We start from the raw sequence: 9,789 nt of genomic DNA on the forward strand, positions 1-9,789 counted from the left end.
TTATACTTTGACCTAGAAATTCTACTGCATATGACTTTCTGATGTATTAGCTAATTTTCTAAGTCCTTAATGTATTTCATAATATTTTTGCACAGCAGGCTGCAATTGCAAAACGTCAGTCTTTCCATCAAGACAAATAGAAAAGAAGTGATATGGACTAATGTCATGGTAGTGACTGGGAACTCCTGTGGACTGAATTGTGTCCTCTCAAAGAAGTCATGTTGGAGGCCTCACCCCCAATGCCCAAGAAAGTGATATTATTCAGAGACTGAGTCTTTACAGAGGTCACTAAGTTAACAGGAAGTCATTAGGGTGCACCCTAGTCCAGTAAGCCTGACAGCCTTAGAAAAAGGGGAAATTCAAACACCGCCAACACAGGAGAGGGAAGACAACGTGAAGAGAGACAAGGAGAAGACGACCATCTACAAACCTAGAGGAGAGCCTGGCGCAGACCTTCCCGCATGGCCTCAGAGGGAACCAACCCTGCCGACACCTCGGTTTCGGATTGAATGGACTCCAGAACTGTAAGACAATAGTCATCTGTTGTCGGGTTGTGGTATCATGTTATGGCTGCCCTCACTGTCTAATAAATTCATACAGGGACATCTTCTCATTTTCAAATTTGGGGATGAAAATGATCATGAGTTTCTTTTGCTTTATTTTTTTTTAATTTGGCACATGATTTGGAATCTGCCTGCTGCCTTGGATTAAATGAACTGTGATACAGTAGAGAACTTCACAGCCATAGCTATAGAAAAAATACTAGTATGGCAAGATGTTCCCATCATTGTTAAATGAAAGGATGAAGTCAAACTGCCAAGGTTCAAATATGGGCGCCATACCTTACTGCTCTGCTACCCTCTTTAACCTTCTCTGTGACTCAGTTTCCTCATCTCTACATTGGAGACAATCACATTAATACCCACCTCATAGTGCTATTACGAAGATTAAATAAGCTAGACCATATAAAGATATTAGAATAATACCTACATATAGAAAGTCCTCTATAAATATTAACTATTACAACTGGTAGTTCACTTTGATTCTATACTGTTTGTGAGGATCACTTGCAGGTAGATATATTTCCATTTTCTTCCTTTTCTTTATATTTATTAACTATTCTATAAGAAGCATGCTACTTACATAAAACATTTTTAGGGATGTTTCTATTATTTTAGAAATGTGTCTTTTGATACTATGTAAATTACATTGCAACACAGTGATGTACATAGAGTTGTTCGACAGCCAGTTAAGAAGAGAACATTTTCATCTTTGTGACCCGGGCTTAGGTTTTGGTGTCAGGGAGGGAGAGGGAGAGATCTGCAAGTCTGCCACCAGCCGGGTCTGGCTCTCCCTTCCTGTTCTTGGCCTGCTTAGCATGGGAAGGTGGGGTGTGGGTAAAAGGGGAAAGGCCCTCAGACCACAGCCCATGAACAGAGGAAGAGAGAATCCCTGCCAGTAGGTGGCCTGACTGTGATGACTGCCCCCTCTGTTTATGATGTGTGTCTACACTAGGGAGGCCTCAATTATTTATTCATTTATGTTCATTCTGCTTACAAATTCAGGAAACATTTATTAAGTATCTACTACACACCAGGTCCTGGGTTAAGGTTTATAAAGATGATTCAGATGTAGTATCTAGAAAGCTCGTAGTCCAATGCCAAAGACAGATGCTGCCCCAGGAGCAATGGCAGTACCACGAGCTTAAGCAGGGAGGCCTGCCAGAATGCAATCAAGCCACAGGCGCTGTGGCCAGAATCGCTTCTCAAGAGCTTCTTCAAAGCCTGTTCCATTGCCTCTGAATTTTTATGCCCCATATCAAATCCCCTGCACCCCCAACCCAGAGGAAGAGCCCAAAGCTGCCCTTGACATTTTGTTCTTTGATAGTTATCCAACCAGCTGAGTTGAACTCAGACATCTGAGAATGAAAAGCATTCCAGTCCCACCAAACACAAGCAATCCAATTTTTGACACAGGTATACCCCTGCCAGGTTAATAATAGCTAATAAAAAACATGTGTAAAGCTCTCTGAAAATCTGATGAAGGGCATTGTAAAATATCCTGGCCAACATTGAGAGATACGCAAATGTTCAATAACAAGCGATAATAACTGGATGGCATTCTGTAAACCCACTGCAGAATCTCGGGCCTCAGGCCAAGAAAACTCCACTCTTTGCATCTTTGTCTCCCAGGGGCCCTGCCTTCCTCCCAAAGGCTGAGCCACCCCTTCTGAGAGCTCACCCCATGGGTTGCCTTCTTTGCAACCTGTCCGGCTTGTTATCCTCAAAAGACTCACAGGACAGGGAGAGCCTCTGGAGCTGAGGTGGCTCAGAAAAGAAGAAAATGTCTGGAGACTGGGAAGGAGAAGGTCAATGAGGGCCCCTCACCACCAACGTCAGTGCCACCATCACCATCATCAGTCTCTCCTTCAGAAGATTTTCTTGAGCACCAACTACAGGCTCTCCACCGGGACTCCAGCATGAGCCGTGGAGAGGAGGTTTCTGCCCTCACAGAACTTCCATCCTTGTGGAAGAGAAACAACAACGTTTCAGAAGACACCAGATAATAACGAATATCACAAAAAATAAGACTGCGTGCTGTGGTAGAAAGGAGCCTGGGTGCGTGAGGGGGAGAAAGCGTAGGAAGGAAAACGAAGGCAGCGTTCTTGGAGGGGAGAGCCTAGTGACAGGAAGGAGCCATGAGCCGAATTCCTGAGGAGAGCTGTCCACGCAGAGGGAACGGCGCATGCCGAGGCTCAGAGGTGGGAACGGGCTTGGCATATTCTAGTGGAAAGATCGGTGTATTTGCACAGTGTGCAGTAAAGAACAGGAGAGGTGAGGAGACGGGGTGGGAGAGAGAAGAGGGGCCAGGCCGCAAGGGGCTTGTGGGCCATGACAAGCAGATTGGATTTGGCTCATAGGCTCATTGAACACCTATTATGTTCTAGGCGTTTTACAGACACTCTTTTAGAGTCCTCATGGTGACCACATGCAGTTGATGTAATGACCTCCACATTATAAATGAGAGCAATATGACGTAGAAAGGATGTGTTTTGTCTCCCACAGTCAATGGCAGAGCTGGAATTTAAATCCACATTGTCAGTCTGAAGCGCATGCCCCGAACTACACCACCCCGGGTGAAAGGGCAGGGTTTTAGGGGTTCTGTGCCTTTGTTTGTTCCCTTCTCCTCCCTCCCCTTCACTCCCCCCAGCTGTCCCTCCTCCTTTCTCCTCCTCTTTCCCTCAAACCTCTGTGGTACATGAATAATCTGAGGGCCCCAGCGAGCCTGCCTCCCTAGAACCTGACATGAGTGTCCCAGCCCAGGACTCGGCATCAGCAAGCATCCTGAACGCTGGCAGGGAGCCCTGCCTTCCCCTCAGGATCTTTCTCCCCATGTAGTAGCCAAAACTTCCCTGGAGTACCCCTCTCAGCTCCCCCAGGGAAAATGGGGTGACTTAACCTGATTGGTGGGATTGAAAGGAAGCCCTTTTCCCTGCCCTCCCTTCCCCTCTTCTCCCCTCCTGTTCCCTTCCTCCCAGGACCATGTTGCCCACTTGGAACACCCACTCTGTTCTCTCAGGTCCCAGGTCAGAAGCTTGGCAGCTCCGTTTTCTAGCTGTGACTCGGGCAAGTGACTTCACCACTTGGTCTAAGTTAACCTGTCTCCTATCTGTTCAATGGGTGAGCATCTGTTCTTCATTCTCAGCACCCATGCCCTGCTCCTGGTAACAGGCTCCTGATTTTCTTTGCAGACCTGCCCCCATTCACAGGCCATGCTGTGAAGCTGACCTCACCATTAGGTTGAAGGTGCATTTGGCAGAGACCTGAATGGTTTGAACACAAAACTGCCATAGTCACAACGGGGTGTTTAGAAACAGACATGTGCAAATCTATTCTCATTCTGAGACCTTTATTGAAACTCTCAGGAATCTGAATCACTTCAGATTGTGAAGTGGGTAGAGTATAAAACTAGAGCTACTAGAAGAAAAATTGTCCTAAAAGGCAAACTCATTGAGAAGCAGATCCAAAGGATAGAGAAAATAAGACTTGATGACTTTCCTGAACCCCTGGATCTAGCCATACATGAAGCCTAAGATTTTCCCAATGCAAATAAATTATCTCCATTTTGATGAAGCCAGTTTAAGATGCCACCTCTTACCAAAAGTATCAACTAATAGAACATTAAATATGCTCCAAGTGCTTAAAGCCATGGTTGGCACACAATAGCTACTCAATATCTGAAGCTATTGTTCTCAAGTTCACATGACTCCATTTCGGTGATAAGATCTGAATTTAATAAAACCTGTGTTAAGAAAGCAAAGGGGACGTTAGTCCTCTTCTGAAGCCTCCTGCAAGGAGCCTATGAAGTATCTCTGATTCAGAGCCTCCAGCTACCAACCCCACCCTACCTGGCACACTAAAGCCCATGCCATCCTCAAGACACCAGAGGGATGGTCTGTCCCCTTCTCATGCCAAAGTGGATCCAGTGCTTCCTCCCCCATTATTATCTAAGTCAGGGTTCTTTAACCCTGGCACAATTGACATTCTGGACCAGATAATTCTTCGTTATAAAGACATCCCTGTGCAATGTAAGATATTTTAGCAATCCCCCTGGCCTCCACCCACTAGACGGTCACTCACACAGTAGCACCTCCAGAGCTGGGACAACCCAGTATGTCTCCAGATCTTGATAAATGTCCCCTCAGGGAAAAAAAAATCATCCCAGTTGAAAACCACTCATCTAGATCAAACTGCGAATGTTAAATCCACTCAGTAACCTTGGTGGTGAAATGTGCCACCCAAAGGCCCAGATTTTTCAAGAACACAAGCAGTGTGAGGTTTGCAGAATTTAACGGACAACTTGGAAACGCGAATTAAGTGACTGTGGTGAGAGCAGCAACATGAGTAAAAATAAACCAACACTTCTAAAGCCCTTGTCCTCCTCCTCATGACCAACTAGCATGTATTGCCACCAGGTACTTCTCCCTTATTTTTTCTCTTAATCCTCACAGCAGTCCCATAAGAGGAAAGAGTATTAGAGATAAATCACAGATGGGTAAACTGAGGTTTAAAGAAGTAACCTTCCCAAGGTCATACAGCTGGCAAAGGCCTGTCCGGGGTTCAAACATAGGTAGTCTGATTTCACAGTCCAAACTTGTAACTACAATACCATTCTTAGATTTTGTCTCTGTTTCCATCCAGTGAGTACTGAATTTATTTGATAATAATCACAGACAACATCAAAGGAATTCCTGCGATTAAGCCTAGCTAGCTAGACGATAGTTAGATAGATAGATACAGGTAGAATCAAAATACGGAGCCAGAAGAGGCCTTCGATATAGTTGAGGTATGTGGGCCCCACCCTGGAGAGCAAGCACGGCGGCCCTGCTTACCAGATGCTGATTAGAAGCCCTGATTGGCTGTCAGGTCCTTTGTCATTTCTAAAATATGACTTTACTATATAATCAGAAATATTTATATATCTGAATTATGTATAGCAGGAAAAGAAAATAGGTCATTACTTAGCAAATGTTCTGTTCAGAAGGCAATATCTTTCAAAACATGGGGAAAAAACAAATTAGAAAAAAGTACTCAGACATTGAAAATTGTGAGACCCTGCGCCAGGCCAATTGTGTTGCTTCTAATGAAAATGGGAAGTGATGGGCTAGACAAAACGGTAAAAGGAAAAACTCAGTTTTCTTAAAATTCATAGGCCCGAGGGACACTGTCAGAGGGGATGTGCTCATATAAATGTATTTCTTTTTCCTAACTATATGTGGATTGAACTTTCCCAAAGAGCTTCTGAGTATGACCAGTAAGTTGGCCAATCTTTCTAAATATGGGAACAAAGAGATGCATAAGATGATCATGTGACTAGCAAGGACTCTACAGAAGGCAAAAGAACAAACAAACCACCAGCCTCCCTCATTCTGCTCAGACTTGGACAAGAATAGAAAGAAAGGCTGTCTTGGCCAATTCACACAGACCATCCCATGACATGTGCACATTTGTAGATGGAAACGCGGAAGTCCTGACTGTGGCCATTTGCCCATTTAGTCAACTTCCTCCCAACACTATTATCTCCTCTTTGTATCATCACCCAACACCTTTCTTACTATGCAGTAAGCACTCCATAAATGTTTCTTGAATTCATTCATTTTTATAGACTAAGGCATTAGTCAACAATGATTAATATGGACTTAAAGGACAAGGCTTTAAATCCTGCTTCTTATTGGCAAGCTTCGTGCCCCATCGAGACCCCATTATCTCATCAGTAAAAAGAGTGAATTTGAAAAGTAAAAATGCTTTGCCATGTTGGTCAAAAGGTAAATAATTACAGATCTTTCAGAAAGCAATCTGTCAGCCCTGAGTGAAATTAATATGTATACGTCCTCCTGGGGACATACATCCCAGAGAATTTCTAGTTTATGGTAATGGTTTATGGTTATGGGTGACACCATGGGAAATTAAGTTAAACATAATGAATGCGGTCTATGGAATGCCATGCCACAAAAAGAAACAACTATATGTCCCCAGAGTAACATGGATAGATTTTAAGGGTACAGTATTAGTATGCAAAACAAGCAAGCAAGCAGCCAGAAACACATGAAAAGGCCTACACCCTCACTCATAGTAAGGGAAAAAACGCAAATTAAATCTATCCTGAGATACCACTACTCACCTATTAAACTGTTAAAAACATGAAAGTTGACTTGACTTTATTGGCAGGAATGCGGATTAACTAGTATCTGACGCATCATGTCGTATGACTGACACAATCCCTATGGAGGAAAATTTGAAAATATCTCATAAATAGATGTATTTGTCCTTTGACCCTATAAGTCCATTTCTAGGAATCTACAATGAAAATGCCCTCCATAAATACAACATATGCCAGAGATAATTGCTGTGGCATCATCTGTAGTAGTAATAAAAGAATGGAACCTGAACTCCGAACAATAGGAAACTGGTTGAAGAAACTATTATATATTGTTATAATGGAGTACTATGCAACTTTAAAAAGAATGAAGATCTCATATACTGATTGGGAATAACTCCAGGATACATTGTTAAGTGAAAGAAAATAAGGTGTAGAAGGCTGTTTATACATACACCACATTTCATGTAATAAGAAAGAGAAATAAGAATGTATATACATATATGTACATGTAAGTGTTATTTTCACCAAAAATAAATATTGCCACAAAGAAAATCAGAAACCAAGGTTACTCTTATGAGTATGGGAGCAAGAAATAGAATGGAGGAGGAGGGATGGAAGGATCTCTGAGAGGCATTTCTCATTTTGTTTTGTCTTTTAAACTATATGCTTTCTATATTCAAAAACCAAGTTAATCCAAAAGGTAGGGAAGACAAACCTCAAAATCAAAAACAAAATTTGAACACAATATCTAACTATTCATCCTCAGTGGGATATAGTTTAAGAACCACCACGACACAAGAATTTTGCAGAGAAATCTTTAATTTCACACAGTAGCTTTGTTATCAATAATATTTGTGTTTTTTAAAAAAAACTATAGTATTGAGTGAGAAAATGAGGAAAGAATAAGATTTATAGCCTAATGCCATTTGTGAAAATTAAAAACACATACAGGGGTAACATTTTACAAGGACACAGCCATATTTAAGGATGGAATTAAAATGAGTACCGATCATAGGAAGAGAGGATGGGCATGGGTCTGTAGGGAAAGGGGGCAGGAGTAAGACCAGGGAGAGTGTGCCAGAACTAGTGATGACAATGTGCTAGGAGCTGAGGGGTAGGATTTACAAATTCTCTGAACATAAGAGCCCAATAAGGGAAGGTGAGAAACATCATCCTTTATTCTGGACGATACGTCCAGCTGGAAACGTGGGTTTGATACTGAGGAGAGATAGTTAACAGGAGTTGGGTGGGCAGTTACTAGTCTCTACAACAGGAAAAGGAAATTAGGCTTTTTGAGCACAAACTATGTGCTAGGTGTTAAACAGAGTTTGCCAGCCTATCACATGACCTTATTGCTTGGTACACACTTATACTAAAAAATTATCCATTGTTTATCTGAAATTCAATTTTAGTAGGGCATGCTACATTTTTGTTAGTGCCATCTGGCAATCCTACACCCTCAGGTAGCAGTGGACTGGGAGCTGGTGTGACAGTTAATGAGATCACATATGCGTGGCACACAGTAGGAGCTCAATGTCCTTGTGCTTAATTCCTGGGCTCTGCTGCATAGCCCTAGGTGTACAACACATATAAAATACTTATATACTGAATATTTATTTCATATGTATTTCAATATTAAATGTATATTTATATCTGTATTGAATATGTCTGTATACTGAATATTTATCATAAATAAATGCCTAAAGAAACCAATTCTTGTCAGTGCTGCTAGTCACCCTCTCAGATGACTTTTGTTGGGAGCCACCCAAGGCCCTTTTGAATTGGGGTTTCCTAGCTAACCAGTCTGAGCTTGGCTCCTCTCCGTTCAGCGTGGCCCTCCCACCAGCATAGGAACTCAAACCTCTTCTAATCATTGTGTGCCAGGAACCCCAATCAGGAAACAGGCTCCAGATGAGAGGTTGTGCTGTTCCTCTTGGTGTCGACCGAGCTGAGGTAAGAGACAGGGCAGGAGGAGAGACCGCATCGGGGATGCCAAGTGGTGCCCATGCAGGGCACACCAGGACCCACGCGACGCTGTGGCTGGTGCCTGGCATATCCAGGCCCAGTCCTGGTGGGTGGGATTCTCAGGGCTCCATCCCCTTCCTTTTGTAATGCCAGGCAGCAGGACTGCAAAGGGGGCAGAGAGCTGGTGTCCGGTGTGGGTGGGTTGGAAGAGGGAACGATGAGGCAACCCAGGGGCAGTGTCCCCAGAAGGGCCTCCCATGTCCCTTTTCTGTATGTGAGGTTGACAGAGGGCTGGCTGTGTCACACTCTAACAGTAACAAAAGGGACCGACTCAGATCTGCTGTTAGAAGGCATATTTGACCACAGAGAGAAAATCCGAGAAGCTCTGCCACACCCAAGCTCAGCAGCAGATGCCTCACAACTGTCCAGTGGCTGCTGCTCCCACTCCGTCCATCTACTCCAGTCCTCCGAAGCCAGGACCAAGCAGGATCCACCTGCCTCTTCTCTCCCAGGAGGGATCTGCACCTCAACTTTCACCCCTCTAGAGTCACAGTGGGGCGAGCCCACATGATGCACTCAAGACTTAGGAGACATGGGTTCAAGCTCTGGCTCTGCCTGGAACGGGCTCAGGACCTCGAGAAAGCGGCATCACCTCCCTGAGCCTCAGTTTTCTCATCTATTAAACGGAGATAATAGTAGTCCCTTGCTGTGTTGTTATGTGGATTAAACGAGATGATATAACACAGTTTGTCATGTGTTGTGGGTCATTTTTTGGGTTCCCAGCCTCTGAAACTTCTAGGCCTATGGCCCAGACCAGAGTAATCAGATAGACCTCCCCAGACTTCAAATCTCACAGTAAGAATCCAAAGAAGCAGGGAAGGGGGAGAATTCATTCCAGCAGTTCTGACCAGGACCACCTCCTTCGCTAGGACAGCAGTGCCCAGTGGCCAGAGGTCAGACCTGGCTGTAGCAGCACAGCAGCCATGAAGGCTGTGCTCCACCATGGTGGCTGGGTCTCAGCAAACTGGCTCTGTGGTGTGGCTTGATTTGAGCCACCTGGCCTCCTTTATATTCCCAGGCCTTCAGTTTTCCAAGCCTTATTTCCCGGACTTCCCAGATATTCTGAGAGCTGTCCCATATCCTTCCACAAATTTCTTTTCTGCT

At 44.0% G+C, this 9,789-nt stretch overlaps 1 long non-coding RNA gene across 1 annotated transcript; it reads left to right on the plus strand.

The window, feature by feature from the left end:
- Nucleotides 1-309: 309 nt before the first annotated feature.
- On the plus strand, nucleotides 310-9,340 carry LOC140843824 (uncharacterized). The gene is made up of 3 exons (XR_012121785.1): nucleotides 310-524; nucleotides 8,545-8,613; nucleotides 8,940-9,340. It is a non-coding gene; the product is annotated as an uncharacterized lncRNA (long non-coding RNA).
- The last annotated feature ends 449 nt before the right edge of the window (nucleotides 9,341-9,789 follow it).

The sequence above is a fragment of the Manis javanica genome, chromosome 10, assembly GCF_040802235.1.
Source record: "Manis javanica isolate MJ-LG chromosome 10, MJ_LKY, whole genome shotgun sequence".
Classification (NCBI taxonomy): Eukaryota; Metazoa; Chordata; class Mammalia; order Pholidota; family Manidae; genus Manis; species Manis javanica.